This window comes from Triturus cristatus, chromosome 12, assembly GCF_964204655.1.
Source record: "Triturus cristatus chromosome 12, aTriCri1.1, whole genome shotgun sequence".
Classification (NCBI taxonomy): Eukaryota; Metazoa; Chordata; class Amphibia; order Caudata; family Salamandridae; genus Triturus; species Triturus cristatus.
In genome coordinates this window covers 200,939,800-200,959,335 of record NC_140595.1, presented here as the reverse complement: position 1 = coordinate 200,959,335, position 19,536 = coordinate 200,939,800, and the positions used below count along the sequence as shown (strand labels likewise).

Here is a 19,536-nt window from a genome sequence, read left to right as displayed (position 1 = left end):
TGGATTCGACTCTGCTAGGTTTACATAGGAAATAAACATGTCATTTGCCAGATGCACGCAGAGCTCTGCAACAGGCATATTGTGCAAGACCGTGGAGGTGACAGACGGCACGTAAAAATACAAGTAAACCTGTCTGCGAACGCATCCATGTTTGTTAATAAAACATGTGGCGCGTACACTTCATGTTCGGTGCTTACACTCGGTATTTTGCTAGAAGTAAAGATGGCAACCTTGCAAAACTGATCCAATAAGTACTCATAAACGAATCAGTTACCAGTACACGTACTCCCTACACTGGCAGGTTACGACTTTTGCCCCCTTGCCCTTAAGTTACCCAATCACCCAGCAGAAGGATACAGACATGGTCCTCTTAACTATACAAACAATGACAAGGAAAGAGGAAGTGTGACGACATAAAAAGCAGATGACGTTCTCCGATTGGCTATTTTCTGTAGTACTTGGATCTTGTCGTGCGATAGGTATTTCGGGGATTGTAGTTTTATCGTGATGTCAGGACATGATTTAAGCCCCTTCAAGCCCCTCATCAGGGACAAGTGCGTGTGTTGCATGGCCGAACGCTGCGGAGGATTGGACCCAATCATTAAAGCAGCATTAAGTTACGTACCCTTCTGCACACACAGCCAGGCTGGGGCCGAGGGACTACGAGTCCCAGCGTGCACTGCACGACCAGAGGGAGGAGGACCGATCCGGAGCAGAGGCAGCCGCTTCAGAGCCCCGCACTGGTGAGTGTTGGGGGTGGCAGGGAGAAGGCTGCGCTCCAAAGTCTAGGAGGGCTGACCTTGGGGCTCAGTTTTAGGAGGCGACTAGAGTGTTTATGAAGGGAAAGCGACTCTGAGGACTGGTTTACGGTTCTCCTTCCGGAGACTTCCTGGGGGAAAGCAGCCACATCACAAATGTAGAATTCATGCAGCATTGGAATGAACGAGGTTGACAGAGTGAGACCGAGAAACGACAGAAAGAGAGCCTGTCATGAGAGTGACAGGAAGAACCATTCGCCGTATGACCCTTTCTCACGCGCATACACCCCTCCCCACCCTCCCCTGTCTCTGAGCTCATACGTTTGCAGCCCTCCTAATTAAATAGCACACTGATCCATTTACCTGCATCAAGGAGCTGCATGCAGACTGTGAGTTATGGGTTTAGAATAGATCCTTATTGTTTTTACTCAATCTATAGTTATTTTAAGAATGCAAGGATTGGCTCCTCTGGGAATTAATAACATCTTTATTACAGACAATCTCAATCACTAAGTTACGTTTTATAGCCTGACTGACTTTGTGTTTCGCCTGACAGTTTACTCTTAACATATAAAGTTTACAAATATGGACAATATGTGATTCCTACACCATATAACCCTCGTGTTTAAGTAACATTTGCTGTGCATTGATTTACTCTTTATTGTGTCTCTGTGTCAGATATGAAAGCGCTTTGACAGCCTACGCAGGGATGAGTAGGGCTAAAAAAGAACTAAATAGAAACATATTAGTAGGTGGCATTTAAATCATTAATAGTGTGATTGCATATAATTCAGATAAATCTTGCATTCTTACAATGCATGAACATCTCTTACATTAAGGGTTAAACAAAGTCTAAATCCTGCCTCCAAGTCATAGCTTCTCCAAAGTACTTGTGAAGGGATAAACTGTGCGTCTTTGTTTTCTTTCACTGCATTGACGTCTAGGTGTTAGGCTCCACATGGCTCCTGGTCAGGATGATACTTCAACAAAGGGCTGATGGCCTTTTTATTCATTTATTTTTAAGAACAGTGGTCCATAGAGAAACAATAGTAAAAAGGGGGGGAAATGAATATAGACCCAGTCAGTACTATATTTGTATAACTTGTCCAGCCGGACAGAGGTCAGATATTTAATATTTTAAATCCTAATAGGAACAATACAGACGAGACAATTTGTAAGTGGGACACAAGCCTGCATACAACTAAACCAAGAGGGACAAACAATGAAGAACATAAAAGGCTCAGGCAAAGCTGTAGGTTTGTTAAACACACAATTTTCAATGTGACAAACAAAATGCAAGAGAACACCTTTACACATTAAATGACAATTTAGAGCAGTGTATAAGGTGTATCGGGTGTCGACGGTGTTTCGATCCATATATACAATAAATGGATCATCATCAGGACATTTAGAATAAGCATGCCTGTGTGCAATTGCCTGTAATAAATGTTGGCAACTCCCTCATGGATAGTAACAAATATGGAACTGAGGGCACGAATGGTGAACAGCCAGACCAAGAAAAATACAATCAGGGGTGTAGGGGAACCGGACCGCTTAGAGCGTCAAAGGTAATGGCGCAGTATTAGTGAGACCCATCCAGTGATGGGAAGGCGTGATGGCTTGAGTATCCCAATGGGGGAGGGAGCCGCAGCCGCGTGCGCCTAATTCCAGATATAGGGTTGTGCTAGGTCCGTGTTCCTGAGTTGCAGACAGTAAATGCAAGCCACCATTACCTTTGACTCTCTAAGTGGTCCGGTTCCCCTATACCCCTGATTGTATTTTTCTTGGTCTGTCTGTTCACCATTCGTGCCCTCAGTTCCATATTTGTTACTATCCATGCGGGAGTTGCCAACATTTATTACAGGCAATTGCACACAGGCATGCTTATTCTAAATGTCCTGATGATGATCCATTTATTGTATATATGGATCAAAACACCGTTGACACCCGATACACCTTATACACTGCTCTAAATTGTCATTTAATGTGTAAAGGTGTTCTCTTGCAATTTGTTTGTTACATTGAAAATTGAGTGTTTAACAAACCTACAGCTTTGCCTGAGCCTTTTGTGTTCTTCATTGTTTGTCCCTCTTTGTTTAGTTGGATGCAGGCTTGTGTCCCACTTACAAATTGTCTTGTCTGTATTGTTCCTATTCAAATTTAAAATATTAAATATCTGGCCTCTGTCCGGCTGGACAAGTTATACAAATATAGTACTGAGTGGGTCTATATTCATTTCTGCCTCCTTTTTACTGTTTCTCTAGGGACACTGTTCTTAAAAATAACTTAATTCCCAAGGTCCCTGGCAGACCTTACTTGGGTTCCCTTGTTTCTTTATAGTAGGCCTTTTTATTCAGGCCTTTGTTTGTGCCCGGCTGGAAGTGAGAATAAGATAGCACCCTCACTACCTGCAGGTTGCTGCAATGAACGGAATGCAGATAGCTTGTGAGCTCTGCTCAACTGTGTACCTATGTTGGAAAATGACATCAGGACAAATTCAGCATATTTCCCTCTGTCGTCCGGATCCCAGATCTGGCGACAAATAGCTGCCAGAACCAGGATCTGGGGCGATCCCACTACTGTACAGCACTGCTTGAAAGGGAAATGGAGAAGTGCAATTACTCAGAGACCAAAACTCTTTCATTAACAAGTATTGGCAAAGTCCATTGGTCTCGACAATCCAAGAGCTATTGGCGCTGTCAATGTCTTTGACCATGTTGAATAGCAGCATTGTTGCCGTTCAACATGGCTGAAAGTTATGGAAAAAAGCGCTATGACATAGCTAGCTCTCTTTAATTTGAGAGTACATCTTACAGACAGTGCATGTGCTTTCTAGCCGAGACCTATGAGAGGAAGGAAGTGGCCACGGGAGAGCTGACCAGCAGGAAGCAAGCATCTGAGAGTGGCTCTGAAGCCATTCAATGGTAAGTGATAGGCAGCCTCCAAGCCCACTATCAGAAAATATGTCTCAAAGAGACAGCGCATGTGCTGTCTGGCTGAGACTTAAAAATGATTCCCAGCTTTCCAGTATAGACAGTAGATCGGCTTTATTAAATAAGCGCACAGTTAACAATGCTAGTAAATCGGACACAGAGTATGTTTTAATTAAGTAATCGGAGCACGGCTGAAGTGCATTAAATAAAAGTATGGGAACTGTGATGCATGTGGAGGAGGTGGGGTCAGTGAGAGTGGGGGCGGTGTTAAAGGTGTGGCTAAAAAAATATTCTGCAAGTGTTTTTGGTCTTTCAATGTCAGGTAGCTACATATAAAATAACACACAGCTTAAATGAAAAATAAATGAAAAATATTGTTACTCAGTGGGAAATGCACTGTAGTACATTATGAAACCTCTATTAGTTAATGCACTGAAGAGGTCTGTGTGTAACCAGAGAGTCAGAGAATGAAGTCTTGGTTGGTGCATTGAATACTAGTGACTTGTGTATTTTAAGTGCTACGAGGTCACAGCCTGTGACAGAAAGCACTGTAAATATGTAAGTCACTATTTTAAACTTGCTTTACACAAAGTATAAGATATACTGCAACAAAATGCGCAAAAGATTTAAGACAAAATGGTGCATCCAAAATATAGATTTCAGTAATAACCAGACTGTCCGTAATGCAATTTTTATATATAACTGACCCGTCAACACCTCCAGGGGCAGTAAGCGCTATATAAACACAATTACAATTAAAAGCACACACTTCACAGCTCAGTTGTTAACTCTTTGCACTACCACTCAAAAATAACACATCTTTGTCATCACAAAGCTTCAAGTGATTTGATCAATTAAAGCCAGTACCATCTACTATGCATCCTATACATTTGCAGATTACCTTTTACATTTGCAGTATAACATGGTGCTCACATTTGCATTTCTTTCAGGCCATCAGGCAACCTGGCAGGGAGGCTTGTTTAGCTGTCTTCCCAGCTTCGGTTTCACAGCACAGGAGCCAATGCCGATTGAGTTTAACCACATGTTAGTGACCAGACGTCTCCTTTTTTCAAATCTTATCTTCTCGCAACGCTAACTAAGGATTTCATCTTACTTTAAATAAACATTACACCCTGAGGAAGCCGGATGGCCGATGTAAGGGGGCAAAACATGTATTGGCTGTCCATTTAAAATATTCTGTTGCTTTATGGATCGATGATCCATTACTACTGTGCATGACTCTGAATCCTGGAAAGAGTCAAGTTTCATAAAGATCTCTTAAAGAGCATTAAAATTGGAATTTGCTCCTTAAAAAAAAGTGACGATTCTGACTTGTTCTGGCACACCGCTAAGTTCAGTACTAATAATGGGGAAGGGGTCTCCGATTGCCATGAACAAGTAAAACATAATTATTAGCCTTGAGTATCGCAGGATTGCTAAGGATCGGGACCCATTACCCACTAACTTCTGACCACAGCACAGGAGACTCACTGAATGACACTTCAACTGAAGCATTTAAAGTATCAAAATTATCCCATCCAACACACACAGACCTCTGGATCAGGAGAGTTTAAAATGTTACTCCTACGTGAGGAACTGTGGCAGTAAACTGTAATCGGAACTGCTGCAAGCTGACTGGGCATCGCACTCACCACACTTGAAGTTAGTAAATTTTCCGGGAAATGGATGTGTGTTCCACAGAGCCATCTAAATTATACCGTGCTTAAGATGTCTCAGAACAGAAAATGACATGCTGTGCACTTCAAATTCTGTCAAACGTTCAGAAGAAACAAGCAGAAATTTGCAGCAAGTAACTAGGGGCAACAGGGGGACATATGTAAGCAGGGCCGGATTGGCCATAGCGGGCACCGGGCATTTTCTTTGTGGGCAGGAAGGGTGGGGGCTGGTTTTAGACTGGTGGGGGGGGCATTTGTTATACAGGGCCAGTTTTGCAGCAGTGCTGCAATATCGGCCCCCTGTACCAAAAGCAGCAGCGGTGTTTCCCACCAGCACCCCCGCGGCTGGTCCTACTTAATTGCCAGGGCTGGTTTGCGTTCCCAGTCCAGCCCTGTATGTAAGCAGCAAACATATGCAACGAAAAGTCACACACAGTATATTATTCGATGTAACTGGATGATACATGGAGCAAGAAGGCATTTGCCGCAAGCAGACTAAACAGCAAATAAAAAAATGCAAACACATATGACAAGTGAGCACATGCAACAAGTGAAACATTTAATGTGTCTAGTGGTTGCATAGTAGACACATTTCATAAAGCTGCCAGTTGGGTAAGCGTTTAAAGCGCTGAGACTTGAATCCATGAACCATATTCACACCAGCACGCTTAGTTCCATTTTGTTCAGAGTGTTGTTACATGGGGCCACAGAGGTAGTATTGCGTCCCAACTATGATCACTGAAGAGATCGCAAGAGAGTAATGGAATAAAACTGAAAATAAAAACTATAGGAAAGTGCCTCTTTTGTCATGTTTAGCCCCCACTTTTTGCCTGGTGTATGATGTGATTTCGAATTGAAAGTGCACTGTGTCCCTGCTAACCAGGTTCACTGTGCCAGGTCTCTTTCCCAAAACTGAACCATGATTGGCACAACTTCAGTAATCCCTGTAAGTCCCTAGTGAATGGTATCCCTGGTACCTAGGGAATAGGTACTGAAGAGGGTCCTCTAGGCCTGCAGTACAAATTGTGCCACCCCAGAGACCCCTCACCCAAGACCATCCAAGTTGCCATTGGAGGCTGTTTGTCTTAGTGCAGAGGAAACCGAAGAGTCAACATGGCAAACAGCCCTGTGTGCCATGCCCCCATACACTGCATGAGGTATTGGTAAGTCACCCCTACTGCAGGTCTTATATCCCTTAAGCAGGGTGCACTATAGTCCATGTGTGGATATATCTGTATGAGCAGATTTGACCCTGCAATATCTAAGCCATTCTTTGATGGTGTAAGTGCACAGGGAAGCCAAAGAGAGTGCATGGGCTGGATACTTGTCATTACGAGTTTCCTGGCTCCATGGTGGTTTCACTGTACCCTAAAATGTTTGGTACCAAACATCTCATCTTAATAGATCCTCACTGATGCCAGTTTTGGATTAATTAATAAATGCACACAGGAGACCCTCTTAGAGGGTCCCTTGAAAACCTACCAAGCACTGTTGTGGGCACTGACTAGTCTTAGCCAGCCTGCCACCACCAGACATGTTTCTAACCTCATGGGATAAGAGCCAATGCTCTCAGAGGCCAGGAACAAAGTCTGCTCTGGGCAGAGGTGCTTCCAGGCCAGGATGGCAATCGAAGGCAGGAAGGTTCAAAGGGGATGCCGCCTTTAAAATGCAACCAGGCATCTCCAGAAAGTGGAGGATGAAACCCCCCCTTTCCTGTTCCACATTTGGGGGGAGGACAGGCAGGAAAATTAGTTAAATTAGGAGGTGGGTACCCATTCAGCCAGAACCACCCCAAAGGGGGGGCAGGTGATGTGGAGCCCAATTTTGATTTCCCTCCATCTTGGTTTGAGAGAGAATTGGCCAATTAGTGTCAGGGGAGTGACCCTTCCCACAGGAAGTGGTCACCTAGAGGATGTAGACACACTAAAGCTAGGTAGCCCATTGGCTACTACCTGTCATCCCTCTAACAGCCCTAAATGTAGTACTTAGGTGGCATCCCAAGACTCTGAACTTAGATTCGACAGACACAGAGAGGAAGGAGAAAGAAGACCTGCTGACCTGACGACTGAATCCCTGCTGCAGAAAATTGGCGGCTAACCCAGCCTGCTGCCTTAAGAAAGCAACAATGGTGGTGTGCTGTCTTGTGCTGCAACTGTGAGGCCTCCAAGAACCTTGGAGCTCCTTCAGCCTTCTGCCAATTGCCAAAGAACTCCCTTGGAGTGGAGGTACTGATCCCCTGCAGCTGCCTGGTCTGGGTACTGACGAACCAGCTGTGCTCCCGTGGTCCTGAAGCCCTTGTGACCTGCTCCCTCAAAGGGACCCAGCGGACTTTCCATTAAGTCTCCTTGTGCAGTGTGTTTTCAATTGGTCCCCTTCTTCGTAGCGCACCAGCTACCCACAAACTCAGCATCCTGCTCTCGGCCAAATCCGGGACGCTCCTGAGAATCCTCTGGTGGAACATTGGGCCTGGCCTTGCTACTTAACTAAATCCAGATGGTGAACCTTGAAATCCAACTGTGTGATTTTATATGCATTTTTCTATTTTTTCCCATTGACTTCAATAGTGCGCAATTGTACACACAAGTGATTTATTTTGCGAACTTGAAAAATTCATGTCATAAAAACTACTTCATGTAGAATGAAGTTCTTGGTCTGAAAAATTACATGAAAATCTGTTATTTTTGTAAATTGGTCACTGATTTATTTTTGAGTGTGTATGTCATTGAATGCCTTCACGAGTACAACAAATGGTTAGGACTACCCTCTGATAAGCCTAAATGCTAGCCCATGCTACCACAAATAGAGCATTAGTATTATCTACTTTTGCTGTATCCCAATCTGGGTCTCCCTGGGCTCTCTACCCAGTGTACTATTTTAGTTACTCTATAGAAAGCCAACTTCCTACAAAAAACAGCTGCAATTTTATTACATAGTAAAGTGGATTGTCTGGGCGAGCAGCGGTCAGGCCCTACCACAGGCCACAAGGAGAGGAAGACCTGGTCTTGTTTAATTGTGTAAGATAGATTTTCTGGAAGATAAAGTAGCGTGTTCAGTTGTGAGGGCCATCTGGCTGGGTTGAAATGGGGCGGGTGGGAGGGGGAAGAGGCTACAGGAGAAGGAGTGAGTGACGAGCCATATATTTTAAACATTGGCCACCGCATGCACTGAAGCTTCACATATATATTAAAGTAATCAGTTTAAAAAACAGATCTTTGACTGGGGCATATGCTCTGCATACCAAACAAAGTGACTCAAGAACAGAATGCAGTGCAAATCTGGTGTAGCTCAGTAGTGTTTACAGCTCACTTGTGCTTCACGCAAAGGAATAACAGTTAATGGAAAAGACGTGTCAGAGAAGGGCTTCCTGTTAGCTCACAGCATGCGTATAACAAGGTTCTTATGTACTTACCAGCCTGCCACGTATATATGGTACAGCTGAATACAGCAGAGCATTTCATTTGTCCACTGTATCATCTGTCAATGTGCATCTGCACCCCTTTGCTGCATGATGTGCTGTGAAGTGTTAATCAAAAGAAAGCAACTTTAAATAATTGCGGCGCCCTCTGAAACCATTGTCTGACATAAAGGGCCATATGTAGGTAAATTACATTTACCGATTCTTAAATACCGAATTTTACCGATTCGGTATTTATGAATCGGTAAATGTAATGTAGGTAAAAAAATACCGAATCGGTAAGTATCGGTATTTTAGAATCGGTATTTACCGATTCGGTAATGGCAACTGGCTTCCCATTCATTCCTATGGGCCTGGAGGCCCATAGGAATGAATGGGAAGCCAGTTGCCATTACCGAATCGGTAAATACCGAATCGGTAATGGGGGAGGCATCATCATGGGTGGCAGGGTGTCACATTGACACCCTGTTGCACCCCTGATTCGTCCATGTGTGCACATGTGGCGCACATACATGCCCTAAGGGCATGTATGTCTGCCACATTGCACACTTCAAAGTGCACAAAAATGCATTTTTACACCTATTCGTCATTTACCACCAACTTTTAGTTGGTGGTAAATAACGAATCCCCACACCCACGACACACTCCCCCTACATCTCATTTCAGGATTCGGTATTTACCGAATCGGTAAAATTACCGATTCGGTAATTTACCGAATCCTGAAATGATCCCCCTACATAGCAAAAGCCTAAATACCGGTCGGTAACGGTATATTTACCGAAAATCGGCCATTACCGACCGGTATTAGGCTTCCTACATATGGCCCTAGATCTCTGTATTTGAATGCTCAGCAAATGTGACGAGACAAGGAGATGATTTACAGCCCTGTTTACTGAAACGGTGCTCGGAGCCAGCGAAAACACAAGCGCTCCTGAGGAGGGAGGTTTAAACACCGGAAGAGGTATGACGCATGCAAGTTATGGACAAATGGTTTCGAAGAACATGAGTGACGAAGGAGAAAGCAAATGGGAAGCATATGGCGGGCCGAAGTCCACAAAGTACATACAACATGTCTCTTCGAGACAGCGCATGCTATGTCTAGAGCCAAGACTTAAGAACAGACCCCTATCTACATTGAATATACTGAACACCAAGGGTGCAATTACAAACCTCTGTTTACAGCCTGTTTTTATGGACCTTATTGGAGAGTTGAGCCCATGCATTACTTAATCATGATCCAACTGTCCCAGTACAGGGTCATTGTAGCCAACAAAAGCAGTGGCAATTTTCCTATATGTTCAGTTTGCGCCACAGCAATCTTATATTGACTCAGTCAAATATTGTTTTATAGTCCAAGAAGCAAGCCATCATTTAACCAGCATCATGGTCAATTGCGCAGTAATTAGCAACAATATGGCCAAGGTGTTGTCCATTTTCATAGTGCTAGAATCTAGCTGTATCTGTGCTGTGGCAAATGTAAAAACAGTGCACCATTCCGACTCTAACTACCATTTATTTGCACCTTCCAATATACAGTCTTTATCATGCTTGCCATTGTTCTTGAGGGCTGCTCCACTGGAGGCTTCAATAGCCTCATTATTTTCCTATGTAGGATCATTTTTCCTCTATTAATCTCTTACCATACCATTTTGCAAACCTCCTGTGAGCCTCTGACAATTTTTGTTTGGGTGAAGCGCACAATGAGACATTCAGAGAAGTTAAAATCATCCTACAGCACAGCCAGGTCTGAACCAGACCTCATCCTGAGCCATTCTTCAAACAAGGGCTTAATATAGGCACAGAACATCATTAAATAGAGTTCTTTCCTTGAAGTCAGACCCCATGTTGTACTTTTAAGGGCAATCACATCAGCCCTGGACCGTATCTCCTGGAAGTCACGAGATTTTGTGATATGAACCTTATCTGGACCTGGAAACGTTTCTATAATGCACATGTGGTTCTGCTTGAGAATGGCCATTCAAAATTCTCTGACTTTAGCATGTGCCATAAAAAGGCACCGCAAAGCCGATCTCGTGTAGTGTTAATGGAGGCGAATACGGAAATTCCCCGGTAAGAAGCCCCTGGCTCCATTTCATCATCCAATAGAGGAATTTGCAGTTAGCTTAAGTTAAAATCTCTGGTGACTGCCATCCCATCTTAGCAAGAATTACTAGTTATAAAGCGCATGCCATTGATTAATTTGCCACCAGCAACATCCTTTGCCTTGTTTGCGGTTAGGATTACAATGTTTGTTACAAATGATTAGACTTCTTTTCTTCTTATACAGTCATTTCTGAAGTAAATTCTTCTGAGTTTAATGGATGTTGAGTAGGTTAACAACCCATCAGCCATATATTAGTTTATAAGACACACACTTTATATTTTATTCAATAATTGGATTCCACAGTTCATGAATTGAATTCCTAAATCTGATTAACTTTATAAATAGAAAAGATAAACAATTTGGGAGCTATAAAAAATACTGTATGCTGAACCAGTGAGGGGTGAATAGACAAGATGTGTATTTAAAAAAAAAAGAAAAGATTTATCCCTAAGCACAGTGGTGTTCTTAGATGTACACAACAAATACACATGAGAAAGGTATTCAACATATAGTACAGAGTATTTGTGGCACTGGCAAGGTTTTGGTTCATAGTAGTTATTTGAATGAACCTTCATCAGGACTGGAAGTCTGGAACCGATTCATGAGAAATAAGTAATTGATCAGTCTAGCAGTAAATTTGTCCCCCCTATCCCAAGTGTTTCTAATGTCAGTTGAGCAATAGTATATGTAAAACCAGTTTGCTTAAATGGTAGAATATTTTCTTATTTCAAGGTTTGTTTTTCACACGTTTAGCAACAGACATACCTGAAGAACCCGCAATATAGAGTCAAGTGTCTAATAGTTGGGGCTTTACCTTAACACAAGGAACCACAAGGAAAACTCTATATGGAGTTGGCTTTCTTCATTGAAAATAATCCTCCTTAGGGCAATGTGCTCACCAGCAACAGAGCTGACAAAAATGATGGAAGTGAGATTTTTTAATGAAACCTCTAACCACAATTATACTGTACAAAATAATAGAAACTTGATAGTACAAAAGGAAAGCACCGGAAAACTTGAGAAGCCTCATTGCGATATCACTTTGGGGAATACTCAACTTAAGATGTTAGTGGATCCGGGTAGTTTGTTTACCATTATATCTAAAGATGTTTTTGAAAAAGTGAGTACATTGCAACAACCTGATATAAGAGCAGTAGGTTATGGTGGTAAGAGAATCAACAACGTAGGGATGGAATGGAAATACCATATTTTTTAAGAACAACGTTGTACATGGTAGAGTGTATGTGACGGAACCTGTTGGGGTGGGGCCATCAAAAGGACTTAACTATTATCCTTGATCCCAATGCTAAGGAGCCTGTAATGGTGGTGGAGACTATGCATGATGTTGATTTGGAGTGGGGAAAGAAATTAATGTTATCGTTTCCTCATGTATTTATTGATAAGTTAGGAATGTTAAAAGGTTTCACACATCGTATAATTTTGAAAAAGAATGCTGTTCCGGTGGTACATAAAGTGAGGTCCATTCCATTGTTAATGAGGGAGCCACCTCAACAAGAACTTGATAAAGTGTTAGAGAATAAAATCATTGAACCCATTAAGGCCTCTAAATGGCTCGCTCCAATTGTAGTCGCTCCCAAGGAAGAAAACAAATTTCGTCTCTGTATTGATTCAAGAGATCTAAATAAGAACATATGGGTGGATCGTCAACCACTTCCTAATACTGCAGAAATGTTAAGCGTAATGGGAGGTGGGAAAGTTTTCACCGTTTTAGATATGTCTGCAGCTTATCATCAAGTGAACTTACACCTGGATTCACAAGCTTTAACTTCCTTTGTTACACCGCTGGGTGCTTTTCGCTATTGTCGGATGCCATTCGGACTGGCATCAGCCTCAGCGGTAGTCCAATGGATAATGCACAATACTTTTCAGGGAATGGAAAGGGTCTTGTGTTTTCAAGACGATATTTTGGTGGTGGAAAAAATCGTTTGAAAACCATGATGAATTGTTGTTTGAGGTGTTGAGGAGGATTGCTGAACATGGACTAACTATCAAGAAGAAAAATGCCAACTAAGGAAAGATCAAGTAAATTATTTGGGCCATGAGATTTCTGCCAATGGGATCAAAGCAAAAAAAAGTATTGTAAGGGCAATTGTTTATGCTCCACGGCCTATTGATAAAGAGTTGTTGAGACCACTTCTCGGTCTTGCCGAATACTGTTCTAAGTTTGTGTCCAATTTCTCTGATATTGCCGAGCCAATGAGAGCATTATTAAAGAAAAGAGCGGAGTTTGAGTGGAATGAGGTGTGTGAATTGGCTTTCATTAATGTTAAGGAATCATTGATTTGTGCACCTACTTTAGGTCACTTTGATGTTAGGATGAAGACCATGTTAACAACTGATGCAAGCAATGTGGGCTTGGGGGCTGTGCTAACCCAGAAAGTTGATAATGAAGAGAATTGGGTATGTATCACGTCGTCTACAAGGTGCTGAAAGGTCTTATTCTGTTGTTGAAAAAGAAGCCTTAGCCTGCTGTTGGGCAATTAATCATTTGAGGTTTTGCCTTTGGGGACTACCTTTCATGCTTAGGACAGATCACAAGCCTCTATTACACATTTTTAAGGGAGGTAAGGGCCTTGAAGGGAGCGTGACTCCACAAATCTCTAGGTGGTTGTTATCAGTGATGGATATGAATTTTACGATTGATTTTGTCAGAGGAAAATAAAATGTGGTCGCTGACTGTTTGTCGCACATGCCTATTAATGATGAGGAAAAGATTTCCTTTATGGTAGAAGTGGACCCTTTGTCTACACTGATTGATGGAGAATTAGCATTGAGACATGAAGAATGGGCTGAGGCATTGAGTGCTGATGAAGTGTATAAAGAGGTAAAATGTGCGATAAGTTGTGGTTGGCAAGATGTTTCGACTTTGAGTGAGGAATTGAAACTATGTCAAGGTGAAAGATCAGTTAAGTATTCAAGCTGATAAAGTCTTAAGATGCAATCGGATTGTTCCGCCTAAGGTGTTGAGAGCAAGGCTGACTGATTAGGCTTGTACATAAAGGACATTTAGGGAGGAGCATGAGCAAAAGGAGATTAAGGCAGTGTTTCTGGTGGCCTGAAATGAATAGGGAAGTGGAGGAGATGTTTAAAGATTGCTGTGCATGTAGCAACAGTGATAAGTGTAGAGTTGTTCGTGAACCACCGTTGGGGTGTGTAAAGGTCCCTGATCGACCATGGGAGAAATGAGTTTTGGACTTTTTGGGTCCAATTGAAAGGTTGGATATTAGGAACAGATTTGTAATTGTTCTGTTAGACTACCATGGTAAATGGTTTACTGTCAAAACTGTTGAGAATATTACATCCATGAAAGTGATCGAATTTTTAAAGTGTTCTTAGAAGAGGGTATTCCTAGAACATTAGTCACTGATAATGGAGTACACTTGGTTTCCAGTGTAATGTCTAAATTCCTTGCTGAGTTGGGGATCAAAAATGACAGAGTGGCATTGTTTAGGCCACAGGCCAATGGATTAGTTGTAAGAGTTAATCGAATAATTGTAGACAACATTCAATTTTCCCTGGCTAATGGATTAATGTGGAAAGATGAATTGGACAAGATGATGTGGGCCCATAGGGTAACTCCTCATTCCGTCACTGGAGTTTCCCCGTTCATTGCTCTCAAAGGCAGAAAACCTGCGACCAAGGAGTCTCCTGTGTGAAGAAAAATCAAGTTTGGGTGGATCGTGAGTGTATTGCTGAAAGGGTTAAGGAGTCTCATGAGCGCAACAAAGAGAGCTACGATAAAAGGAAGAGCGTGAAGGGTGTTGACATGAGGTGTGGTGATTGGGTTGTTGCGAAGAGGATGGGTTTTGTCAGAAAAGGAGAGAGCAAGTATTCTCTGCCGCAGAGATTGGTTAAAGTGATGAGATCTGTGGTGAAATTGGATGACGGAAGAGAGTAGAGTATGGGTAATCTGTGTAAGATTTATATTCCAAATTCAATGGAATAGTGGTTTTATTGTATTTATGTTTGCTATATTCGTTTATGTTTTATTTATCAATTGTAATGAATCGTTTGTAAGGGGGAAGATGTGTGGAAATATCTTTCTTCTATTGTGGAATCCAATGATGTAATAGGATGACATCGTAGTGAGTTCTATGAGTTGTAGTCAGTTAAGCTGGAGGTAACTATGAAGCTGTATAGATGTACTTGTGAATAAATACGCTTCTACTTGCATACCACTGTAAGCATGGTTACTACACACGGGTTAGGAAAATCCGGAGCCTTTCTGACCGACATCGTAATGAAGCCCTAAGTTCTGACCAGGTACAGCTGACAATTGACCCTGTGACCTTTTCTGTATCTGGAAATCCAAGAATGCATTTGTTTGAGCTGGTCCTCAGGCAGAGGTACACCCTGTTAATTTGCTGTTACAGTAGTTGACACTCAGAACAGACATGCAAACTTCAGTAAAAAACAAATAGCGATAAACGTGGGGATGCTATTGCCTTTCCACATGCTGCAGACCATTCTAAATATACATCCACAGGTGCTTGGCATCAATATATTCGCGCCCTACATTAAGGACTTTGTGCTTAATCTGTTTCTGAGTGGCAGTAAATTCTAGAAGAGGGAACTGATCCACATGAACATAAGGTTCAGCTAATTAATCTTTATTGCAAATGTAGTTCATCAGACCACTTTTGCTTAAAAAACAAACAAGCATTAACTTTTTGTACCTAAGCCATTTTTATGACAATTGATTAATATAATAGTTTTAGTTATAACTGGCCCTGCTTGAAGTAAAATGTGGTGGGAGAGCAATGAACCGAAAAAAGAAAAGTATGTAGAAGAGTTTGTTCAAGTTATGTTAGTACAATGTTCCGAGGATAAAATCTACTGTGCAGTTAGTACTGCCACCAAGTTAATTTAATGTGATTAGCTATATGAGTTTTAACCGCTTAATATACAGAGTGCATAATAATAACACATTACTGGGGGGGTGCTAGAGTGCCGGCTGCAGGATGGCCGGCACATAGTGAGGCTCTGCAGGCTGGACAGACAAACCGGTACTTATCCTGCAGGCAGAACGCCCTTCGCAACCTGAAATGGTGTGAGGATGTGCCTGGATAGCTGCTGCTGCTGCTGTAAGAGAAATCAGGGGGGATACGAGCTGCGGCTCTGGAGCATAGAAGCGGGTGCTTCCCATGGAGAGAAAATGGTGGCCCCGGCCTGGACACCGCAGTAGCTGTGTTGGATCCGGTCTGATCTCGCCGGGGGTTGTGCTGTGGCCTGGCCATCACATGGCGGCGAACGAGACGACTCGTGTTGCAGGGGAGACGGCTTGCACCCAACGCACTCTGCGGGGCTGGCCGAGGGCGGTCCCTCACCCCGGGCCCTGGAACCACATGCTGAGAGGCCCCCCCAGCAGAGCCCGGACCTTCAAGAAATGTAGCAGGTTGAGTTGCACCCAGGTAGGGAACCATCGGCCGGGAGGTCGCCTGGCGGGGTGTGTACGTGGAAGCCGGGTGGTATGCAGCGGGGTGTTGTTCACCCGTGGGGCCGCAGTCTCAGTTTGGAGGTTCACCCCCGGTTGGGCCTTCCTGGGCTGGGACGCCTTCCGGCAGAGCAATCGGAGAAGTGCAGCGGTCTAGCGGATTAAGGGGCTGTAGAGGTGGCGCACCCTCTGCCGGCCCCCAGTAGCGAATAATAAATGCAGCACAGGCCGGGACGGACTGAGCTGCAATTTATTACACACCAGTGAGACGGAGCAGATCCCTCTGAGGCCCAGTAGGACGCACTGGGAACAGACTTGGCTGAAGGCGCTGGGGGTGCAAGGGACCGTAAATATTTGAGAGGCCCAGGTGACTGGCAGTAAGTGGACTGCGGGTGCCGCCATACGGTGTGGCAGAGGAACCGGCTGGAGAGGGGTGTGCATACTGTGAACAGGTGAACCCTGTGCCGCTTGTGGCCCCCCGCCCTGACCTTGGAGGAAAGTGTTGGATGGGGCACGCAGTGTTCTGTGTTGCAGGGCCTCTCGACGGCAGTAGCGGCACACCGGCCTGGTGAGTCAGGACCAGTGTCAAGACCCTGCGGTGAGGAAGCACAGGCCTTTTAGGGACAAAGAGATAAGAAGGGGCCTCGTAGTCTGGAGGGTCTCATAGCCTGGTGTCAGAATAAAGGCCCCTGCTTTTTCCCAGCTTGTTGTGATCATGATACAGGGCGGCCCGGTGGGTCTGACTGAAGGAATAACCCCTGGAGCAGCCTGGGGACACGGGGGCAGCCCTCTTACTGGGTCTTATCATCCCTGGAGGAGGAGAGAGCCCCTGGCCCCCTCGACAAGTTCCGTGACGACCCTGAGGAACGGGGGCACTTGAAGGAAGACTGCATTTACCCGCGGCAACGCCGGGGGCCACTGCAGTATAGACGTTTTTGGGTAGAGAAGACTGCGCCCCACGACGCAAAAGACCCAGAGTGCACCCTCGCAGTGACCCGATTGAGCCTGGGCCAGCTGGGTTTCGGCAGACCCGCCTTGGTGGGGCTCACCCCCCGTTGCATGATCAGGCAGTGCGCCATGGGCAAAGCGGATGCGAAACAACCGAAGATCTCATTTGAACAACGCAAAACCCCCAAGGGAAGCACCCCTCCGGTGGAGGAGCAGGAAGATGCGTACATGGCAGCTGCGTCGACTACCGAGCCAAACATCTGTGCCATGATTGTGGATCTGAAACAATTCCTGGCAGCAATTGATTTAAAAATTGACTTGATGTGAGACCGCCTAGATCGGCTGAAGAACAAACTGACAAACCATGATGAGTGCATCGCGGAGGTCGAACAGCGGACCTCTGTGCTGGAAGACGAAGGCACGTCGACCCGCGAAAAACTGCTCCGCATGGAGAAGGTGCAGGAGATCATCAGGAATAAAAATGAAGACCTTGAAGCCAGGTCCCGGTGCAATAATTTGCGCATCCTTGGAATCCCTGAAACTACCGCGATGTCCTGCGTGGAGGACTACGTTGAAGAAATGCTTCGGTCCCTCTTTGGGGATGCCCTATCGACAGTTTGCGTTGTGGAGCGAGCTCATAGATCCCTCAGCCCGAGACCCCCTCCGGGTGCCCCGGCCTGTCCCATCATCGCAAGGCTTTTAAATTACAGGAATCAAGACACGGTGCTGCGCAAGGTCCAGGACCTGCAGGATACCAGATACCAAGGCAATGTTGTTTCTTTTTTTCTGGATTTTACCATATCCGTCCAGGCTGCCCGTCGAGAATTTGTGCCGGTAAAAAGAATGCTGCCGCAAATAAAATATTCCCTACTTTATCCGGCGAAACTACAAGTCTTCCACTCCGGTAAGACATCCTACTTCACGGACCCCAAGCCGGCCGCTAAGTTCACCCGCAGCCTCAAGCGCACAAAACCGGCTGCCTCCATGGACAGAGACCAGGTGGAAGAGAACCCGCTCAACGAGAATGATGGAACAATATGCAGGAGCTTCACAGAGCAAGACGAGCTAATATGCATTCCAGCGATTGAATGGACTGAAATCTGTTGTTTGTACCCCGGACACTGTCCTTTAATGGTCATTTGAGCTGGACAGGTGCTGCGTAGGTCGCCCGTCTGATTGACTTTGTGAGCGCTATTGGTGCTCTTGTCCAGCCACCCAGCACTTCAAAGCTGGGAAACGCCGAGCTCCCTGGTGTTACCCCATGGGATGAGTCCCATGTTGCAATTTGTTGCTGGCCCCTTGTGGCCTGGTTGGGTGGGGGTAGATGCTCTCCAGCCAAGTTGGGTGGCTCTACTGGGTGGGGGATGGGTTGTTCGAGTGGTGGGTGAACTAACTGGGTTGCAATGCGCTTTGTTCCCTGCTGTTTCCCCCTCCCTTCCTCCCCCCTCTGAATCCAAAACTTCAGCTGCAGGTTTTTGCCCCTCTCTTGTCGTTCATGGATATGAGGTAGTGCAGGGATGGTTGAAAATTCAAGTAGCAATCACCTGGAATGTGCGGGCCTGAATGATGGTAGAAAGGTGCGTCTAGTGGCAGCGCTGCTTAATCGACACGGGCGGACATCTGTTTTTTACAAGAGTTACATCTGACAAGGGACAATTATTTGTGCTTGCGAGCGGGGTGAATGGGCGAAAAATGTATTGCAGTGTATTCTAATTATGCCAGGGACACAGCCATTATCCTCAGAAGCGAACTGCCATGGCACACATGCACTGCCATCTGAGACCCTAAAGGCGCTACGTGATGGTTGCCGGGATACTTGGCAGTCGTCCTGTCCGATTGGTCTCGGTGTATGGGCCTAACATTGATGATACCCTGTTTTTTTGTGAAATATGGGGGCTGGTGGAGTCCCTGGGTCCTGGTGCAGTGCTATGGGGAGGAGATTTTAATGTGATCCTCAATCCCAATAATGACACATCGGGCGGCTCCGCCGGTATCATCCGCCGGGTGAGGGGGATAGAGCCTAGAAAACTCTTGCAGGTTTTCTAAAAAAGCCGAGGGCAAATGATTACCTCAGTGAGCTGCGGATGGGTGAGGACGAGCTCGTGGAAGGAAGAGGTTCAGGCCGAAATGTGTACATTCTATTCTTCATTATATGCCGCACGCCAGCCGGGTGTACCTCCTGATATGCTTCCCTTTTTTGACTCGATCGAGCTTGTCTGGCTTAGCGACGCCCACCGTAGGTTTTTG

The 19,536-nt window shown here is 44.8% G+C and overlaps 1 protein-coding gene across 3 annotated transcripts in view; it reads left to right on the top strand.

The window, feature by feature from the left end:
- The first annotated feature begins 589 nt into the window (after positions 1–589).
- Positions 590–19,536, top strand: part of FCSK (fucose kinase) — an 808,393-nt gene continuing 789,446 nt past the window's right edge. Inside the window, exon 1 of one of the 3 annotated variants that reach the window (XM_085639472.1) lies at positions 590–743. The gene's annotated coding sequence lies outside the window, so the exon portion shown is untranslated. The remainder of the gene's footprint in view (positions 744–19,536) is intronic. The other 2 variants (XM_085639470.1, XM_085639471.1) reach the window with 2 other exon arrangements.